General features: G+C 36.4%; 2 long non-coding RNA genes across 2 annotated transcripts; both read right to left on the bottom strand.

Annotated features, from left to right (window-relative positions):
- Positions 1-1,418: 1,418 nt before the first annotated feature.
- LOC117925698 lies at positions 1,419-3,109 on the bottom strand. Its single transcript, XR_004653013.1, has 3 exons — positions 3,024-3,109; positions 2,499-2,559; positions 1,419-1,716 (listed from the first exon to the last, which is right to left on the bottom strand). It is a non-coding gene; the product is annotated as an uncharacterized LOC117925698 (long non-coding RNA).
- A 5,656-nt stretch (positions 3,110-8,765) lies between these two features.
- On the bottom strand, positions 8,766-10,187 carry LOC117925727. The gene is made up of 3 exons (XR_004653020.1): positions 10,102-10,187; positions 9,575-9,635; positions 8,766-8,791 (listed from the first exon to the last, which is right to left on the bottom strand). It is a non-coding gene; the product is annotated as an uncharacterized LOC117925727 (long non-coding RNA).
- Between the last annotated feature and the right edge of the window lie 11,970 nt (positions 10,188-22,157).

A 22,157-nucleotide genomic window follows, 5' to 3' on the forward strand; every position in this document is an offset into this window, starting at 1 on the left:
AGAACCTAGAAAGTTGTCCCAATGATAAAAAACGAGTGGAACAGAAAAATGAAAATAGATTAAACCAAGATTGTGTTCTATTGATAGGAAACAAAATGGATGAAGAATAAACATAGACAGAACCTAGGATGGTGTCTAAACGATGAGAAATTAAAGTAACAAACAATTAAGCATAGATAGGAACTAGGGGGCGTTCCAATGATGACAAACCAAAGAAAAGAATGCATGACCTTAGAAAGAACCTAAAATGTCGTCCCAAAATAAGAAACCAAATGGAGAACGATTAAACTTCCGTAAAACCTAGACGGTGTCTAAACGATGAAAAACCAGAGGATCATGTCCCAATGATTTGTTCCAAATGGAAAAAAAGAATGAGCTTAGATAGAACCTACGATGTCGTCCACAAATGAGAAAGAATAAACATCCACCAAACCTAGATGGTGTCCAAATGATGCGAAACCAAAGGATCATGTCCCAATGATTAGTTACAAATGGAAAAAAGGAATGAGCTTAGATAAAAGCTAGAAAGATGTCCCAATGACGAAAAACGAGTAGAACAAATCAATGAACTTAAGTAAAATCTATATGGTGTTCCAATGATAGGAACCAAAAGGGATGAAGAATAAACATTGACAGAAGTTAGGATGGTGTCTAAACGATGAGAAATTAAAGGAACAAACAATTAAGCTTAGGTAGCACCTAGGGGGCATCCCCATGATGACAAACTAAAGTAAAGAATAAATGACCTTAGAAAGAACCTACGATGTCGTCCAAAATGAGAAACGAAATTGAGAAAGAATAAACAACCATCAAACCTAGATGGTGTCCAAACGATGCGAAACCAACGGATCGTGTCCCAATGATTAGTTATAAATGGAAAAAAAGGAATGAGCTTAGATAGAACCTAGAAAGCTGTCCCAATGACGAAAAACGAGTAGAACAAATAAATGAACTTAGATAAAATATGGAAGGCATTCCAATGATGGGAAAAAAAAGTGATCAAGAATACACATAGATAGGACCTACGACTGTGTCTAAACGATGAGATATTAAAGGAACAAATAATTAAGTTTAGTTGGGGCCTAAGGGGCATGCCAATGATGAGAAACCAAAGGGAGAAAGAATAAACAACCATCAAACCTAGATGGTGTCCAAACGATGCGAAACCAAAGGATCGTGTCCCAATGATTAGTTATAAATGGAAAAAAAGGAATGAGCTTAGATAGAACCTAGAAAGTTGTCCCAATGACGAAAAACGAGAAGAACAAATAAATGAAATGTCACACCCCAAATTTTTTTTTTTTTATTATTTATTTTTCAACTAAACAATAGATACTCAAATACATATAAGTGCTCTCAAAAATTTAAATGTAGAGTTCCTACTTGAATTTGTTCAAAAAGAGGATATGGCAAACCTGTTATAAAGAGTACATCCTGTATTAAACATTGTGACTATTAAGTTAACAAAATATGTTTTGTTTCACAAAAGAAACTTGTACAACATTAATTTACATATACCAAGCTCCATTGTTTACTACGGGTAGCCCATACTACAAGTGTATCTGACAAATATATACATTACATCATTCCAACAAAAGGTTTAGTCTTGATACAAAAGGCATGGCCTCAAAAGACTTTCAATATGAGCAAACAGCATCCAATCACAGTAAAGCATTGCTCAAGCATTATTTCCTGCATAGGTCTTCTGACCTGCATCTAGAGGTGGAAGGGATAGGGTGAGTTCACAACTCAGTAGGAAAGTTTATAACCATCCTAAGTATACCCTTAAAAACCATGAATTAAACGTTTAATAGCATGCATGATAAATATTTCATAACCATTAACAAATGTGTAATTATGTCAAACATGTATGCATGTGTTTGTTGGTTTCATCATTGCTTTTCCCCATCCATCCTTTCACAACTGATAAATTGCTGACTCCCAACAATCTACACAGCAGATACAATGCTCCATAAGAACTCGATCAATATAATAATGACTATTTTGGGACATCACCCAAGGGCAAGTCATACCCCGTGTCTTTTGGGACTCATACCCAAGGGCAGGACCAACCCCGTGTCTTTAGGGACTAAAACCCAGGGCAGGACCAACCCCATACACCCACATCGGAGTGTCTTCCTCGAGGGCTTTAGGGACTTTCACCCAAGGACCCACGGTCCCACATAAACAATATATCAAATGATAAGGCCTGTAGCATCACATAAGCACTTCGCCACCAATAAATTCTCTGAATATCATCTGTGATAACTCCATATCCTTCTTGCAATGCAACCCCACCATGAACCATTTCGACAACACAAACCATGAATCTTCATACCAATATACGTTCCAATATCATGGTAACATCTCAATGCAATAAAACAAGATGCAATGACACCTTAAAACATTTTATGAAATCATAGAAATAACATGAAATGCCAACAAATAATTCAAGGAAAGAAATCAAATACACCATAGAATAGCATAAAATTCCCTACCTTACACCGACCTCCTTTTTGTGTTTCTTCTAAGTAGGCGATCTTTGCCTATTACGAGGAACTGAAATGAAACAACATAATTTAGGTTTTAGTTTATTGTTGCAAATTTTAATTCTCACATTCTCTAATCTATATCCTACATGTTTTCAAATCAAATTTGAATTGAATTAAACAATATTTACAATGCATATTAATTTCCCTAATTAATTACCAAACACTAATTCTTTTGATTTTCTTAAAGCCTAACCTATTAACAAATCCCAAGTGTCCAAATAACCCAATTCATCACATGTTTACTAATCTATTTTTCAATCAAACCAAATTAAACAAAGATTTATGCTGATCTTACCATTAATAAAATACTTAACTTAAAATACTTTAATCTTTAATTAATTGTGATTCTTAACTAAAACGGGTTTATAGCTAATTATACTCAACTTTTACACAATTTTACCGTTAATTCTTTTCAACATACCATTAGGAACCAAAATAAACGAAAATTACAAAATTAAACAACTTGCTTACCTCAAATCTACACTTTCTCTCTCTAGATTCTCTCTCTAACCCAAGTTGCTGCAGGTGAAATGGTGCAAAACGAGCTGCAGCCCCCTTATAAGGGTCTCCTAGCACCCAAGCACGAGGTGGCAGCCCACATGGCTGCCACCAATCCACCCAAGTAGGAGGTGGCATTCCACCAACTCCAATTTCCCAATTTTGCACTTTAGTCCTTCAAGTTATCAAAAATAAAACCCATAATTGCCCATTAGTCCTTTAGGTTTTCATAACCCTAATCAGTCCCTAAGAACCTAATAAGCATGCTTAGATCATTAGCTAATCCCACTTAACCTTAATCAAAGTTTAATTCATAATTAAACATGATTAGCACTAAACTAGTTTTAACATCTAATTAAGCAAGCTTAGAGTTAAGTACTAAAATAATCATTATTGCCTAATTAATTCATTAGTACTAGGTGTTACATCCTCTCCCCCTAACAAAATTTCGTCCTCGAAATTTACAAAAGCGAACCTGTAAAGAGTTCTGGGTACTTGTTTCTCATATCTGATTCCAACTCCCATGTAGCTCCTTCCACTCCATGATGATCCCATGACACTTTCACTAGAGGTATAGTTTTGGTTCGGAGTACCTTCTCTTTCTTATCTAAAATCTGTCTCGGCCCTTCCTCATATGTTACATCTTCTTGCAAATTCAAATCTTGCCAATCTAGTACATGTGTGGTATCAGGCTCATACTTCCGCAACATGGAAACATGGAACACATCATGTATACCTGATAGCTGTGGCGGTAAGGCTAATTTGTATGCTACCTCTCCAATCTTTTGAAGGATTTCAAAGGGCCCAACATATCTTGGAGCAAGCTTTCCCTTTTTCCCAAATCGAAGTACGCCTTTCCTTGGTGTTACACGTAAAAACACGTGATCTCCTATCTGGAATTCTAGGGGTCTCCTTCTGTGATCAGCATAACTTTTCTGTCTACTTTGTGCTGCCAATAACCTATCACGTATTACTCGAATCTTGTCAGTAGTCTCTTGCACCAATTCTGGCCCAATCAAACTAGCTTCACCAGATTCCATCCAACACATAGGAGATCTACAAGGCCTCCCATACAGTGCTTCATATGGTGCCATTCCAATACTGCTTTGGAAGCTGTTATTGTACGCAAACTCAATCAAAGTAAATGTTCCACCCAATTTCCTTTAAAATCCATCACACATGCTCGTAACATATCTTCTAAAATTTGAATAACTCTCTCTGATTGCCCATCAGTTTGAGGATGAAATGCTGAACTCAATCTGATTTCAGTTCCCAAGGCTTTTTGTAAGGACTGCCAAAACTGTGATGTAAATCTAGGATCCCTATCTGAAACAATAGAGAGTGGTACCCCGTGCAACCTCACAATTTCTTTCACATACAATTTACTCAACACAATTACTGAATCAGTGATCCTCATTGGTAAGAAATGTGCTGATTTCGTTAATCTATCAACTATCACCCATACACTATCCTTACTTTGGGGAGTTCTTGGCAACCCTGTCACAAAGTCCATTGTCACATGATCCCACTTCCATTCTGCTATAGGTAGTGGTTGTAACAACCCTGCTGGTTTCTGATGTTCAACTTTCACTTGTTGACATGTTAAACACTTGGAAACGAATTGAGATATATCTCGTTTCATACCCTGCCACCAATATTGACGCTTCAAATCATGGTACATTTTAGTTTCTCCAGGGTGTACTGTGAATCGAGAATGATGAGCTTCCTTCATTACCTCCTCCTTCACCTGAGCATCATTAGGAACACAAAGTTTATTCAAGAAATGAATCCCACCGTTAGAATGTATGTTCCAATCTTCTACTGCATCACCTGCCATGATTCGAGAGCGTATGCCCTCTAACTTTGTATCTTTCCTTTGAGCTTCAATAACCTTCTGCAATATTGTTGGCTGGGCTACCAAAGTACAAAAACATGCACCAGAATCATGTACATCAAAGCAAGGATTGAATTCACTGATGTAATCATACATTTTCCACTCATAAACCACCAACCCAGATAACACACATTGAGCCTTTCTACTTAGGGCATCAGCAACCACATTAGCTTTTCCTGGATGATACTGCAAAGTAAAGTTAAAATCTTCAAGGGTTTCCATCCATCTCCTTTGCCTTGCATTCAGATCTTTTTGAGAGAAAATATACTTCAAACTTTTGTGATCTGAAAACACTTCAAAAATTTCACCATATAAGTAATGTCTCCATAACTTTAAAGCAAAGACTATTGCTGCGAGTTCGAGATCATGTGTAGGATAGTTCTGCTCATGGTTCTTCAATTGCCTAGAAGCATAAGCAACCACTCTTCCTCTTTGCATCAAAACACATCCCAAGCCATTTCTTGAAGCATCACAATAAACTGTATATCTTTCGCCACTAATAGGAGTAATTAGCACCGGCGCTGTTGTTAGTCTCCTTTTTAGCTCTTGAAAGGATTCTTCACACCTATCATTCCAATCAAAGTTCACTCCCTTACGTGTCAATCTAGTCATTGGGCAAGCAATTCGAGAAAAGTTTTCAACAAACCTTCTGTAGTACCCAGCTAGCCCAAGAAAACTACGCACTTCAAAAACATTCTTGGGTCTTTCCCACTTTGTCACGGCTTCCACTTTTGTTGGATCCACTGAGATACCCTCTTGAGAAACCATGTGCCCTAAAAATTGAATTTCCTGTAGCCAAAAATCACATTTCTCCAATTTGGCATATAACTGGTTTTCTCTAAGTGTTTGAAGTGCCATATGCAAATGGTGACCGTGCTCTTCTCTACTCTTAGAATATATCAAAATATCATCCACAAATACCACCACAAAAAGATCCAAATAAGGCCGATAGATACGATTCATCATGTCCATGAATGCAGCTGGAGCATTGGTTAACCCAAACGGCATGACCACAAATTCATAATGCCCATACCTTGTACGAAATGCAGTCTTTGGAATATCTGTTTCTCGTACCCTCAACTGATGATAACCAGATCTTAAATCAATCTTTGAAAAATAGCAAGCCCCACATAATTGGTCAAATAAGTCATCAATCCGAGGTAGCGGATATTTGTTTTTCACTGTAACTCTGTTCAATTTTCTGTAATCCACACATAACCGCAAGGATCCATCCTTCTTCTTTACAAACAATACTGGAGCACCCCAAGGTGAGGTACTAGGCCGAATAAACCCTTTAGTTTGCAACTCCTGCAACTGAATGTTCAATTCCTTAAGTTCAACTGGAGCCATCCTATATGGAGCTATTGATATTGGATCTGTACCTGGATACAATTCAATAGAAAAATCCATCTCTCTGTGAGGAGGTAAACATGGCAATTCTTTAGGAAAAACATCAGCAAATTCACAAACCATTGGAATACAATCTATAGTTGTCATCTTTCTGCCTTCTCCCTTCATATTAAAAAGAAAATAGTGTCCGCCATCCTTTCTTGACCACTTGTCATCCAGGTTTCGAATTAGTGGAATAAATGTAAGCCTTCTATCACCATAGAAACTCATATATGAACCAGAAGAGGTTTGGAATGTTACTTTCTTCAAATAACAATCTAACACAGCATGATGTCGGGCAAGCCAATCCATCCCCACAATTACATCAAACGATGAAATATTAAGAAGAACCAGATCCATTGTAACTTCAAGACCCCCAATATAAAGTACACAAGCATGACATACCCACTTGGTTTCCACCTTACCACCCATAGGAGTCTCAACACATAATGAACAATGAAGGGGAACAAATTCTATGTCTAGCATGGAGGCAAATGATGCAGAAATAAAAGAGTGGGTAGCTCCTGGATCAAATAAAACATGTGCCCAAGTGCTAAAACATAAGATCATACCTTCCACCAAGGCATTTGACTCTACATTTTGTGACCCTATTGCATAAAATCTCCCTTGTTGTGCTTGCTCTGGCTTCCCTCCAGGCTTCCCTTGTCTAAAGTTTCCTTCCCCTTGAGGTTGCCGTCCTTGGATTCGTGGGTTCATCTGCTGAAACTGTCGTTGAGATGGCTGGAATGCAAGTCGTTGAAATTTTGGGCACTCTCTCCTCAGATGTCCCACCTCACCACATTCATAACATCTCCTTGGTCCCTTAGCCGAATCTATAGTCCCACTATGCTGCTCTTGTTTTCTAGGTTGTTGTTGGGGATGAGTCACTTTCAGGCGCTTGAAATCCTGTTCTCGTTTTTCTGAACCACCAAACCTAGAATTTTTGCTTCTCAACCTTTGAGCTTCCTCCATTTCCCTTTCTATAACAAGAGCCCTTGCCACAACCTCACTGTAAGTACGAAGCATGAAGGGAGCAACCTGTGCTCTAATGTTCAATCTCAACCCCTCTTGGAATTGTTCAGCTCGCATTTGTTCATCTGCAACCACATTTGGAGCATATCTAGATAATTGTGTAAATTTTGCTGCATATTCAGTCACTGTCATGTTCCTTTGAACCAAGTGTATAAATTCAGCTCTCTTTTGTCTTCTAACGGCCTCTGGAAAGTAATTAGATAAAAGCAGCTCCTCAAATTGCCTCCAAACCATCTTAGTTACATCTTGAGTAGTCTTGATCATATCCCACCAGTTGTCTGCTTCATCCCTCAACATGAAGGAAGCTAAAGAAACTCTCCTTTCCTCAGGCACTGCCATTACATCCAGTATTTTCTTTATTTCTTTCATCCAATTCTCAGCTTCAAGAAAATTAGGGCCACCCCGAAAGATTGGAGGATTCAATGCTTTAAATTCCCGAATCAAGCTCACATTCTGGCATTCTGAACCAGCAACTGGATATATTACAGGTCTTCCCTCAGTTACATCACCTGGAGATATTGGAGATGATCTAGTTGTCCGTTTAGGCCTTGGGGTTAATCTGTTCCTTGCTCTAGGCATTTTCTCTTAGAAAGGTATACAAGGATTATATTATCAATACATCACCTTATAAGGGTTATTCATAAAATCAAGCACCCTTAAACAATACAATAAAACCACTTATGTCACATACAAACATTTGCAAAACAAACATGATAACAACAATATCATAGTAATGGATTCTAAATGATCAAGGACTCAAAGAGGCAACATGATCACAATTACTATAACTAGGCATATCCAATACAACAAGGAATGTCATCAACACAATCAAAACACAAACCTAACATCCATCCTTTAACCCTTCACTTAATATCAATATATCATACATAACAAAACAATGTCACAATAATAATGACTCCAGTGCTTCTATTGGGCTCCCCACCTATTGTCCTCAATAGGGATCTAATCCCTTATGCTCTGATACCAAGCTGTCACACCCCAAATTTTTTTTTTTATTATTTATTTTTCAACTAAACAATAGATACTCAAATACATATAAGTGCTCTCAAAAATTTAAATGTAGAGTTCCTACTTGAATTTGTTCAAAAAGAGGATATGGCAAACCTGTTATAAAGAGTACATCCTGTATTAAACATTGTGACTATTAAGTTAACAAAATATGTTTTGTTTCACAAAAGAAACTTGTACAACATTAATTTACATATACCAAGCTCCATTGTTTACTACGGGTAGCCCATACTACAAGTGTATCTGACAAATATATACATTACATCATTCCAACAAAAGGTTTAGTCTTGATACAAAAGGCATGGCCTCAAAAGACTTTCAATATGAGCAAACAACATCCAATCACAGTAAAGCATTGCTCAAGCATTATTTCCTGCATAGGTCTTCTGACCTGCATCTAGAGGTGGAAGGGATAGGGTGAGTTCACAACTCAGTAGGAAAGTTTATAACCATCCTAAGTATACCCTTAAAAACCATGAATTAAACGTTTAATAGCATGCATGATAAATATTTCATAACCATTAACAAATGTGTAATTATGTCAAACATGTATGCATGTGTTTGTTGGTTTCATCATTGCTTTTCCCCATCCATCCTTTCACAACTGATAAATTGCTGACTCCCAACAATCTACACAGCAGATACAATGCTCCATAAGAACTCGATCAATATAATAATGACTATTTTGGGACATCACCCAAGGGCAAGTCATACCCCGTGTCTTTTGGGACTCATACCCAAGGGCAGGACCAACCCCGTGTCTTTAGGGACTAAAACCCAGGGGCAGGACCAACCCCATACACCCACATCGGAGTGTCTTCCTCGAGGGCTTTAGGGACTTTCACCCAAGGACCCACGGTCCCACATAAACAATATATCAAATGATAAGGCCTGTAGCATCACATAAGCACTTCGCCACCAATAAATTCTCTGAATATCATCTGTGATAACTCCATATCCTTCTTGCAATGCAACCCCACCATGAACCATTTCGACAACACAAACCATGAATCTTCATACCAATATACGTTCCAATATCATGGTAACATCTCAATGCAATAAAACAAGATGCAATGACACCTTAAAACATTTTATGAAATCATAGAAATAACATGAAATGCCAACAAATAATTCAAGGAAAGAAATCAAATACACCATAGAATAGCATAAAATTCCCTACCTTACACCGACCTCCTTTTTGTGTTTCTTCTAAGTAGGCGATCTTTGCCTATTACGAGGAACTGAAATGAAACAACATAATTTAGGTTTTAGTTTATTGTTGCAAATTTTTAATTCTCACATTCTCTAATCTATAACCTACATGTTTTCAAATCAAATTTGAATTGAATTAAACAATATTTACAATGCATATTAATTTCCCTAATTAATTACCAAACACTAATTCTTTTGATTTTCTTAAAGCCTAACCTATTAACAAATCCCAAGTGTCCAAATAACCCAATTCATCATATGTTTACTAATCTATTTTTCAATCAAACCAAATTAAACAAAGATTTATGCTGATCTTACCATTAATAAAATACTTAACTTAAAATACTTTAATCTTTAATTAATTGTGATTCTTAACTAAAACGGGTTTATAGCTAATTATACTCAACTTTTACACAATTTGTACCGTTAATTCTTTTCAACATACCATTAGGAACCAAAATAAACGAAAATTACAAAATTAAACAACTTGCTTACCTCAAATCTACACTTTCTCTCTCTAGATTCTCTCTCTAACCCAAGTTGCTGCAGGTGAAATGGTGCAAAACGAGCTGCAGCCCCCTTATAAGGGTCTCCTAGCACCCAAGCACGAGGTGGCAGCCCACATGGCTGCCACCAATCCACCCAAGTAGGAGGTGGCATTCCACCAACTCCAATTTCCCAATTTTGCACTTTAGTCCTTCAAGTTATCAAAAATAAAACCCATAATTGCCCATTAGTCCTTTAGGTTTTCATAACCCTAATCAGTCCCTAAGAACCTAATAAGCATGCTTAGATCATTAGCTAATCCCACTTAACCTTAATCAAAGTTTAATTCATAATTAAACATGATTAGCACTAAACTAGTTTTAACATCTAATTAAGCAAGCTTAGAGTTAAGTACTAAAATAATCATTATTGCCTAATTAATTCATTAGTACTAGGTGTTACATGAAATTCGATGAAATATAGAAGGCATTCCGATGATGGGAAAAAAAAAAAAGTGATGAACAATACAAATAGATAGAACGTAGTACGGTGTCTAAACTATGAGAAATTAAAGGAACAAATAATTAAGTTTAGATTGCGCCTAAGGGGCATGCCAATGATGAGAAACCAAAGGGAGAAAGAATAAACATCCATCAAACCTAGATGGTGTCCAAACGATGCGAAACCAAAGGATCGTGCCCCAATGATTAGTTATAAATGGAAAAAAGGAATGAGCTTAGATAAAAGCAAGGAAGATGTCCCAATGACGAAAAACAAGTAGAACAAATCAATATACTTAGGCAAAATCTATATGGTGTTCCAATGATAGGAACCAAAAGTGATGAAGAATAAACATTGACAGAAGCTAGCATGGTGTCGAAACGATCAGAAATTAAAGGAACAAACAATTAAGCTTAGCGCCTAGTGGCGTCCCCATGAGGACAAACAAAAGTAAAGAATGAATGACCTTAAAAAGAACGTACGATGTCGTCCAAAAATGACAAAGAATAAACATCCACAAAACCTAGATGGTGTCCAAACGATGCGAAACCAAAGGATCATGTCCAAATGATTACTTACAAATGGAAAAATGGAATGAGTTTAGATAAAAGCTACAAAGCTGTCCCAATGACGAAAAACGAGTAGAACAAATAAATGAACTTAGATAAAATATAGAAGGCATTCCAATGATGAGAAAAAAAAAGTGATGAAGAATACACATAGATAGGACCTAGTACGATGTCTAAACGATGAGAAATTAAAGGAACAAATAATTAAGTTTAGATTGCGCCTAAGGGGCATGCCAATGATGAGAAACCAAAGGGAGAAAGAATAAACATCCATCAAACCTAGATGGTGTCCAAACGATGCGAAACCAAAGGATCGTGCCCCAATGATTAGTTATAAATGGAAAAAAGGAATGAGCTTGATAAAAGCAAGAAAGATGTCCCAATGACGAAAAACAAGTAGAACAAATCAATATACTTAGGCAAAATCTATATGGTGTTCCAATGATAGGCACCAAAAGTGATGAAGAATAAACATTGACAGAAGCTAGCATGGTGTCTAAACGATCAGAAATGAAAGGAACAAACAATTAAGCTTAGATAGTGCCTAGGGGCGTCCCCATGAGGACAAACCAAAATAAAGAGTGAATGACCTTAGAAAGAACCTACGATGTCGTCCAAAAATGAGAAAAAATAAACATCCATCAAACCTAGCTAGTGTCCAAACGATGCGAAACCAAATGATCAGGTCCCAATGATTAGTTACAAATGGAAAAATGGAATGAGTTTAGATAAAAGCTAGAAAGCTGTCCCAATGACGAAAAACGAGTAGAACAAATCAATGAACTCAGGTAAAATCTATATGGTGTTCCAATGATAGGAACCAAAAGGGATGAAGAATAAACATTGACAGAAGCTAGGATGGTGTCTAAACGATCATAAATTAAAGGAACAAACAATTAAGCTTAGGTAGCACCTAGGGGGCATCCCCATGATGACAAACCAAAGTAAAGAATAAATGACCTTTGAAAGAACCTACGATGTCGTCCAAAAATGAGAAAGAATAAACAACTATCAAACCTAGATGGTGTCCAAATCATGCGAAACCAAAGGGTCGTGTGCCAATGATTAGTTATAAATGGAAAAAAAGGAATGAGCTTAGATAGAACCTAGAAAGCTGTCCCAATGACGAAAAACGAGTAGAACAAATAAATGAACTTGGATAAAATATAGAAGGAATTCCAATGATGGGAAAAAAAAAGTGATGAAGAATACACATAGATTAAATGAACCTAGTACACTGTCTAAACGATGAAAAATTAAAGGAACAAATAATTAAGTTTAGATGGGGCCTAAGGGGCGTACCAATGATGAGAAACCAAAGCGAGAAAGAATAAACATCCATCAAACCTAGATGGTGTCCAAACGATGCGAAACCAAAAAGGATCATGTCCAAATGATTAGTTACAAATGGAAAAAAGAATGAGTTGAGATAGAACCTACAAAGCTGTCCCAATGACGATAAACGAGCAGAACAAATAAATGAACTTAGGTAAAGAATGAATTACCTTAGAAAGAACATACGATGTCGTCCAAAAATGAGAAACGAAATTGAGAAAGAATAAACATCCATCAAACCTAGATGGTGTCCAAATGATAAGAAACCAAAGGATCATGTCCAAATGATTACTTACAAATGGAAAAATGGAATGAGTTTAGATAAAAGCTACAAAGCTGTCCCAATGACGAAAAACGAGTAGAACAAATAAATGAACTTAGATAAAATATAGAAGGAATTCCAATGATGGGAAAAAAAAAAGTGATGAAGAATACACATAGATTAAATGAACCTAGTACACTGTCTAAACGATGAAAAATTAAAGGAACAAATAATTAAGTTTAGATGGGGCCTAAGGGGCGTACCAATGATGAGAAACCAAAGCGAGAAAGAATAAACATCCATCAAACCTAGATGGTGTCCAAACGATGCGAAACCAAAAAGGATCATGTCCAAATGATTAGTTACAAATGGAAAAAAAGAATGATCTGATATAGAACCTACAAAGCTGTCCCAATGACGATAAACGAGCAGAACAAATAAATGAACTTTGGTAAAGAATGAATTACCTTAGAAAGAACATACGATGTCGTCCAAAAATGAGAAACGAAATTGAGAAAGAATAAACATCCATCAAACCTAGATGGTGTCCAAATGATAAGAAACCAAAGGATCATGTCCCAATGACTAGTTACAAATGGAAAAAAGGAATGAGCTAGACAGAAGCTAGAAAGCTGTCCCAATGACGAAAACGAGTCAAACAAATAAATGAACTTAGAAAAAATCTAGATGGCGTTCCAATGATAGGAAACAAAAGGGATGAAGAATAAACATGCATAGAATGTATGGTGTCTAAATAATTAGAAATTGTAGGAACAATGATGACAAACCGAACGAAAGAATGAATGACCTTAGATAGAACCTATGATGTCGTCCCAAAGATGAGAAAGAATAAACTTCCATAATACCTAGAAGGTGTCCAAACGATGAGAAACCAAAGGATCATGTCCTAATGATTAGTTACAAATGGAAAAAAGGAATGACCTTAGATAGAACCTAGAAAGCTGTCCCAATGACAAAAAACGAGTAGAACAAATAAATGAACTTAGATAAAATCTAGATGGCGTTGCAAGAATAGGAAACGAAAGGGATGGAGAATAAACATACACAAAACCTAGTATGGTGTCTAAACGATGAGAAATTAAAGGAACAAACAATTAAGCTTAATTAGCGCCTAGGGGGCATTCCCATGATGACAAACCAAAGTAAAGAATGAATGACCTTAGAAAGAACCTACGAAGTGGTCCAAAGATGAGAAACGAAATTGAGAAAGAATAAACATCCATCAAGCCTAGATGGTGTCCAAATGATTAGAAACCAAAGGATCATGTTCCAATGATTAGTTGCAAATGGAAAAAAGGAATGACCTTAGATAGAACCTAGAATGTTGTCCCAATGACGAAAAACAAGTAGAACTAATAAATGATCTTAGATAAAATCTAGACGGCGTTCCAATGATAGGAAACAAAAGGCATGAAGAATACACATAGATGGAACCTAGTATTGTATCTAAACGATGAGAAATTAAAGGAACAAATAATTCAGCTTAGATATGGCCTAAGGGGCATGCCAATGATGACAAACCGCAGGAAAGAATGAATGACCTTAGATAGAACCTACGATGTCGTCCCAAAGATGAGAAACCAAAGGGAGAAAGACTAAACTTCCATAAAACCTAGATGGTATCCAAAGGATCATGTCCCAATGATTAGTCATTAATGGAAAAAAGAACAAGGAAAGCTGTCCCAATGATGAAAAACGAGTCGAACATACAAATGAACTTAGATTAAAACTAGATGGTGTTCCAATGATAGCAAACAAAAGGGCTGAAGAATAAACTTAGACAGAACCTAACATGGTGTTTCACGGTGAGAAATTAAAGGAACAAAAAATTTTGCCTACACAGGGCCTAGGTGGCGTCCCAATGATAACAAACCAAAGTAAAGAATGCATGACCATAGAAAGAACCTACGATGTTGTCCCAAAATGAGAAACCAAATGGGGAAAGAATAAACTTCCATAAAACCTAGATGGTATCCAAACAATGAGAAACCAAAGGATCATGTCCCAATGCTTAGTTATAAATGGAAAAAAGAAATGAGCTTAGATAGAACCTAGAAAGCTGTCCCAATGACGAAAAACGTGTCGAACAAATAAATGAACTTAGATAAAATCTAGATGGCATTTCAATGATAGGATGCAAAAGGGATGAAGAATAAACATAGATAGAACCTAGTATGGTATCTAAACAATGAGAAATTAAAGGAACAAATAATTAAGCTTAGATAAGGCCTAAGGGGTGTGCCAATGATGAAAAACCGCGGGAAAGAATGAATGACCTTAGATAGAAGCTACGATGTCGTCCCAAAGATCAGAAACCAAAGGGAGAAAGACTCAACTTCCATAAAACCTAGATGGTATCCAACAACAGAGAAACTTAAGGTTCATCGACCAATGATTTGTAACAAATGGAAAAAACGAATGGGCATAGACAAAACCTAGAAAGCTGTCGCAATGATGAAAAACGAGTGGAACACACAAATGAACACAGATGGTGTTCCAATGATAGGAAACAAAATGGAGGAAGTATAAAAATAGAAAGAACCTAGGACGGTGTCTAAACGATGAGAAATAAAAGGAACAAACAATTAAGCTTCGATATGACCTAGGGGCCATCCCAATGATGACAAACCAAAGTAAAGATTGAATGACCTTAGAAAGAACCTATGATGTCGTCCCAAAATGAGAAACCAAATGGAGAAAGAATAAACTTCCATGAAACCTAAATGGTTTTCAAACGATGAGAAACCAAAGGTTCATGTCCAAATGAATAGTCCCAAACGGAAAAAGGAATGAGCTTAGATAGAACCTAGAATACTGTCCCAATGACGAAAAATGAGTAGAACAATTAAAGAACTTAGATAAAATCTAGATGGCGTTCAAAAGATACGAAACAAAAGGGATGAAGAATAAACACAGATAGAACCAAGTATGGTGTCTAAACCATGAGAAGTTAAAGGAACAAATAATTAAGCTTTCATAGAGCCTAAGGGGGTGCCAATGATGACAAACCGAAGGACACAATGAATGACCTTAGATAGAACCCACGATGTCATCCCAAAGATGAGAAACCAATGGGAGAAAGAATAAACTTCCATTAAACCTAGATGGTGTCCAACCAGTGAGAAACATAAGGTTCATGTCCCAATGATTTGTTACAAATGGAAAAAAGGAATGAGCATAGATAGAACCTAGAAAGCTGTCTGAATGATGAAAAACTAACAGAACAGACAAATGAACATAGATTAAACCTAAATGGTGTTACAGTGATAGGAAACAAAATGGATGAAGTATAAACGGTGTGAAATTAAAGGAACAAACAATCAAGCTTAGATACGGCCTACGGGGCGTCCCAATGATGATAGACCTAAGTAAAGAACGAATAAGATTAGAAAGAACCTACGATGTCATCCTAAAATGAGCAACCAAATGGAGAAAGAATAAACATCCATCAAACCTAGATGGTGTCCAAACGATGAGAAACCAAAGGATCATGTCCCAATCATTAGTTACAAATGGAAAAAAGAAATGAGCTTAGATAGAACCTAGAAAGCTGTCCGAATGACAAAAAACGAGTCAAATAAATAAATGAACTTACACAAAATCTAGATGGTGTTCCAATAATAGGATACAAAAGGGATGAAGAATAAACATAGATAGAAACTAGTAAGGTGTCTAAACGATGAGAAATTAAAGGAACAAATAATTCAGCTTAGATACAGCCTAAGGGGTGTGCCAATGATGACAAACCGCAGGAAAGAATGAATGACCTTAGAAAGAACCTACGATGTCGTCGCAAAATGAGAAACCAAATGGGGAAAGAATAAACTTCCATGAAACCTCGATGTTTTCCAAACGATGAGAAACCAAAGGATCATGTCCCAATGATTAGTCACACATGGAAAAAAGGAATGAGCTTAGATAGAACCAGGAAAGTTGTCCTAATGAAGAAAAACGAGTCGAACAAATAGCTTAGATAGATGGTGTTCCAACAATAGCAAAATAAAGGGATGAAGAATAAACATAGACAGAACCTAGGATGGTGTTTAACGCTGAGAAATTAAAGGGAAAAATTATTAAGCATAGATAGGGCCTAATGGGCGTCCCAATCATGACAAACAAAAGTAAAGAATGAATGACCTTAGAAAGAACCTACAATGTCGTCCCAAAATGGGAAACGAAATAGAGAAAGAATAAACTTCCGTCCCAATGATTAGTTACAAATGGAAAAAAAGTAATGAGCATAGATAGGGCCTAAAGGTCATACCTATGAAGACAAATCAAAGGAAAGAATGAATGACCTTAGAACCTACAATGTCGTCCCAAACATGGTAAACCAAAGGAAGAAGGAATAAACTTCCATCAAACCTAGATGGTGTCCAACCAGTGAGAAACATCCATCTAGACTCCAAAGGTTCATGTCCCAATGATTTCTTACAAATGGAAGAAAAGGAATGAGCTTAGATAGAACCTAGAAAGATGTCCCAATGATGAAAAACGAGTGGAACAAATAAATGAACTTAGATAAAATCTAGATGGCGTTCCAATGATAGGAAACAAAATAGATGGAAAATAAACATAGACAGAAGCTAGGATGGTGTCTAAACGATGAGAAATTAAAGGAACCAAAACCGAAGGAAAGAATGGATGACCTTAGAAAGAAGCTATGATGTCATCCCAAAGATGAGAAACCACAGGGAGAAGGAATAAACTTCCATAAAACCTAGATGGTCTCCAAAGGATCATGTCCCAATGAGTAGTTACGAATGGAAAATATGAATGACCTTCGATAAAACCTAGAAAGTTGTTCCAATGACGAAAAACGGGTAGAAAAAATAAATGATCTTCGATAAAACCTAGATGGTGTTCCAATGATAAGAAACAAAAGGGATAAATAATAAACATAGATAGAACCTAGGATGAGAAATTAAAGGAACAAATAATAAAGCTTAGAAAGGCCCTAGGGGGCGTCCCAATGAAGACAAACCAAAGGAAAGAATTAATGACCTTAGCAAGAACCTACGATGTCGTCCCAAAGATGAGAAACGAAATTGAGAAAGAATAAACATTCATCAAACCTACATGGTGTCCAAACGATGAGAAACCAAAGGATCATGTCCCAATGATTAGTTACAAATGGAAAAAAGGAATGAGCTTAGATAGAACCTAGAAAGCTATCCCAATGATGAAAAACGAGTCGAACAAATAAATGAACTTAGATAAAATCTAGATGGCGTTCCAATTATAGAAAACAAAATGGATGAAGAATAAACATACACAGAACATGGATGGTGTCTAACCAATGAGAATTTAGGGGAACAAACAATCAAGCTTAAATAGGGGGCATCCCAATGATGACAAACCAAAGTAAAGAACGAATGACCTTAGAAAGAACCTACGATGTCATCCCAAAATGAGAAACAAAATGGAGAAAGAATAAACATCCATCAAACCTAGATGGTGTCCAAACGATGAGAAACCAAAGGATCATGTCCCAACAAATTAGTTACAAATGGAAAAAAGAAATGAGCTTAGATAGAACCCAGAAAGCTATCAAAATGACGAAAAATGAGTCGGACAAATAAATGAACTTAGATAAAATCCAGATGGTGTTCCAATCATAGGATACAAAAGGGATGAAGAATAAACATAGATAGAACCTAGTATGGTGTCTAAATGATGAGAAATTAAAGGAACAAATAATTAAGCTTAGATACGGCCTAAGGAGCGTGCCAATGATGACAAACAGCAGGAAAGAATGAATGACCTTAGATAGAACCTATGATGTCGTCCCAATGATGAGAAACCAAAGGGAGAAAGACTAAACATCCATAAAACCTAGGTGGAATCCAAACGATGAGATATTAAAGGATCATGTCCCAATGATTAGTCATAAAAGGAAAAAAGGAATGAGCTTAGATAGAACAAAGAAAGTTGTCCCAATGATGAAAAACGAGTCGAACAAACAAATGAATTTAGATTAAAAGTAGATGGTGTTCCAATGATAGCAAACAAAAGGGATGAAGAATAAAAATATACAGAACCTAGGATGGTGTTTCACGGTGAGAAATTAAAGGAAAAAACTATTAAGCATAGATAAGGCTTAATGGGCATCCCAATGACGAAAAATGAGTAGAACAAATAGATGATCTTCGATAAAACCTAGATCGTGTTCCAATGACAGGAAACAAAAGGGATGAAGAACAAACAATTAAGCTTAGATAGGGCCTAATGGGCGTCCCAATGATGACAAACAAAAGTAAAGAATGAATGACCTTAGAAAGAACCTACGATGTCGTCCAAAAATGGGAAACCAAATAGAGAAAGAATAAAGTTCCATCAAATGGATGAGACTCCAAAGGTTCATGTCCCAATGATTAGTTACAAATCAAAAAAAGTAATGAGCTTACATAGGGCCTAAAGGTCATGCCAATCATGACAAATCAAAGGAAAGAATGAATGACCTTAGAACGTACAATGTCGTCCCAAAGATGAGAAACCAAAGGAAGGAAGAATAAACTTCCATCAAACCTAATGAATATTTACAAATGGAAAAAAGGAATGAGCTTAGATAGACACTAGAACGCTGTCCCATTGACGAAAAACGAGTAGAACAAATAATTGAACTTAGATAAAATCTAGATGGCATTCCAATGACAGGAAACAAAAGGGATGAAGAATAAACATAGACAGAACCTAGGATGGTGTCTATACGATGAGAAATTACAGGAACATAATATTAAGCTTAGATAGGTTCTACAGGGCGTGCCAATGATGACAAACCAAACTAATGAATGAATGACCTTAGAAAGAAGCCATGATGTCGTCCGAAAGATGGCAAATCAAATGGAGAAAGAATAAACATCCATCAAACCTAGATGGTGTCCTAACTATGAGAAACCAAAGGTTCGTGTCCCAATGAGTAGTTACGAATGCAAAAAATGAATGAGCATACATAGAACCCAGAATGTTGTCCCAATGATGAAAACCGAGTGGAACAAATAAATGAATTGAGCTAAAATTTAGATGGTGTTCCAATGGTTAGAAACAAAAGGGATGAAGAATAAACATATATAGAACCTAGGTTGGTGTCTAAACGATGAGTAATTATAGGAACAAATAATTAAGCTTAGATACGGCCTAGGGGGCATGCCAATGATGGCAAACCAAAGGAAAGAATGAATCACCATAGATAGAACCTAGAACTTCATCCCAAAGATGAGAAACCAAATGGAGAAAGTATAAGCTTCGATGAAACCTAGATGGTGTCCATATGATGAGAAACCAAAGGATTATGTCCCAAAGATTAGTTAGACATGGAAAAAAGGAATGAGTTTAGATAGAACCTAGAAAGCTGTCCCAATGATGAAAAACGGGTGCAACAAACAAACGAACTTGGATAAAACCTAGATCGTGTTCCAATCATAGGAAAAATAAGTGATGAAGAATAAACATAAATATAACCGATGATGGTGTCTAAACGATGAGAAATTAAAGAAACAAATAATTAAACTTAGAGAGGGCCTAGGGAGTGTCCCAATGACTACAAACCAAAGGAAAGAATGAATCACCTGAGACAGAACCTACGATGTCATCCCAAAGATGAGAAACCAAAGGGAGAAAGAATAAACTTCCATTAAACCTAGATTCTGTCCAAACAATGAGAAATCTAATGTGCAGGTCCCAATGACTAGTTAGAAATGGAAAAAAGGAATGACCTTAGATAGATCCTAGAATGTTGTCCCACTGATGAAAAATGAGAGGAACTCACAAACGAACTTAGATAAATCTTAGATAGCGTTCAATTAATAGGAACCAAAAGGGATGAAGAATAAACATAGATAGAAACTAGGATAGCGTCTTAACGATGTGAAATTATGCTTAGATAGGGCCTTCGGGGTGTCCCAATGAAGACAAACCAAAGGAAAGACTGCATGACCTTAGAAACAAGCTACGATGTCGTCCCAAAGATGAGAAACCAAAGGGAGAAAGAATAAACATCCACCAAAACCTAGATGGTGTCCAAATGGTGAGAAACAAAAGGTTCATGTCCCAATGATTAGTTCCAAATGGAAAAATGGAATGAGCATAGATAGAACCTAGAAATTTGTCCCAATAATGAAAAACGAGTGTAACAAACAAATAAACTTAGATAAAACCTAGATCGCGTTCTAATGTTTCGAAAAAAAAAAAGGGACGAATAATAAACATAGATAGAACCTAGGTCAATGTCCAAAGAATTAGAAATAAAAGAATGAATGACCTTAGTATAACCTACAGTGTCGTCCCAAAGAAGAGAAAGCAAATGGGATTGTGTCCAAACGATGAGAAACCAAAGGATCATGTCCCAATGAAGAACCTAGAATGCTGTACCAATGAAGAAAAACGTGTGCAACAAACAAATGAACTTATACAAAACCTAGATCGCGTTCCAATGATGGGAAACAAAAGGAATGAAGAATAAACATAGATAGAACCTTGGATAGTGTCGAAACGATGAAAAAACAAAGGATAATGTCCCAATTATTAGTCACAAATAGAAAAAGGGAATGACCATATATAGAACCTAGAAAGTTCTCCTAATGATGAAAAACGAGTGGAACAAACAAATGAACTTCGATAAAACCTAGAATGTGTTCCAATGAGATAGGAAACAAAAGGGATGAAGAATAAACTTAGATAGAACCTAGGATGGTGTGTAAACAATGAGAAATTAAGGGAACAAACAATTAAGCTTAGATAGGGCCTAGCGGGCGTCCCAATGATGACAAACCAAAGTAAAGAATAAATCACCTTAGAAAGAACCTACAATGTCGTCCCAAAATGAGAAACCAAATGGAGAAAGAATAAACTTCCATCAAACCTAGATGGTGTCCAAACAATGAGAAACCAAAGGCAAAAGTCCCAATGAGTAGTTACAAATGCAAAAAATGAATGACCTTAGATAGAACCCAGAATGTTATCCCAATGATGAAAAACGAGTGGAAAAACCAAATGAACTTAGATAAAACCTAGAATGCGTTCCAATGATAGGAAAAAAAAATGGATGAAGAATAAACATAGATAGAACCTAGGATGGTGTGTAAACAATGAGAAATTAGAGGAACAAACAATTAAGCTTAGATAGGGGCTAGGGGGCATCCCAATGATGACAAACTAAAGTAAAGAATGAATCACCTTAGAAAGAACCTATGGAGAAAGAATAAACTTCCATCAAACCTAGAAGGTGTCCAACCAGTGCGAAACCCAAGGTTCGTGTCCCAATGATTAGTTACAAATGGAAAAATGGAACGAGCGTAGATACAACCTAGAAAGTTGTCCCACTGATGAAAAATGAGTAGATCAAACAAATGAACTTAGATAAAACCAATATCACATTC

This window comes from Vitis riparia, chromosome 11 (genome assembly GCF_004353265.1).
Source record: "Vitis riparia cultivar Riparia Gloire de Montpellier isolate 1030 chromosome 11, EGFV_Vit.rip_1.0, whole genome shotgun sequence".
NCBI classification, from domain to species: Eukaryota; Viridiplantae; Streptophyta; class Magnoliopsida; order Vitales; family Vitaceae; genus Vitis; species Vitis riparia.